Genomic DNA, 1175 nt, shown 5'->3' with positions numbered 1-1175 from the left:
ATATATATATATATATATATATATATATATATACACCCAGACTTTTTCCACTAAGCTAAAGGAAACAGCTCTATTCTTATCAGGGCTCACACATACTGTATAATTATGTATTTTTTTATTTTTGTTCTTAGTTTAGGCCCACTTGTAAATGTGAGTCAATATTGGTTTTAAGTCGGGCATCTAAATTTATTAGCAAGAAATTGGGTGGGGGTGCGCTTTGCGTGTGTTTGTATTTGCCTGCGCAGCGGGGGAAGGGTGGGCAGGTGTTCACACTAACACAGTTTAATGAAGGGTGTCTGTCATTGTGCGTGTTTGCTTTTGTGCGCACGTGTTTCCATGGCGAGTACACATCCAAAGACACAAATGGATGTATGGAAAGGAAGGAAGTTACATTGTTTATTATTCGCTCTTCTTCTCAGGTTTCTTCATTCCTTGAGCCGCAGCGTGAACACGTGAGAGGGTGAAGTCTGTGCTTCTGTGTTTAAGCCGCCCGTATGAGAGGGAAGAGCTTCCTTTGAGTGGAACATCTGACTAATCCTGACATTTACTCAAGACGTTGGGACTCAGACTGTGCAGACGGGGGGGGGGGGTGTTATCAATAGTCAGGCCAGAAACCTAAATATAACCAAGGTTTTTCATGCAGGATATGAGGTAGGAAGTTGTAAAGCAGAATGTTGTAATCTTCCTACTGTGAGTAGTAAGGCGAGAGGCGATAATGAGTTGTCTGCAAAATATCTCATGAGCCACAGGACAGATTTTAATGAAACTCAGAAAGCAATCACTAGATGTACATCTATAACTGATTGACTTTTAGAGTTCAGCTAATCAACACAAAAAATGGCTGCAATTCAATTTATTTGACAGATACAGAGCTAAAATTGGCACGGTAGTAGCCGAGAGTCATCTATAACACATTCTAAGAGCACTAACCAATATCGCATATTTGTAAGCTGTCATTTGATTAAATCTTTGACATTCAGGGTGGCAGTGATTTGAAATCCTTCAAGGAATGCTAGAATTTTATTAAGTTTTGTTTATGATTAAACCAGACAGAAATGACAATTCATGTGCTACGTGACAAAAAAAAAACAATCATGTTTCAGGAGTGCTAAAACATGCTTTTATGATGTGAACATGTGGCCTGCAAGATGCCATTTCACTTATCTGACAGTAAG

Source organism: Nematolebias whitei, chromosome 19 (genome assembly GCF_014905685.2).
Source record: "Nematolebias whitei isolate Nwh7 chromosome 19, NemWhi1, whole genome shotgun sequence".
NCBI classification, from domain to species: Eukaryota; Metazoa; Chordata; class Actinopteri; order Cyprinodontiformes; family Rivulidae; genus Nematolebias; species Nematolebias whitei.
The sequence above is the reverse complement of the archived record's forward strand: the minus strand, read 5'-3'. Positions refer to the sequence as shown.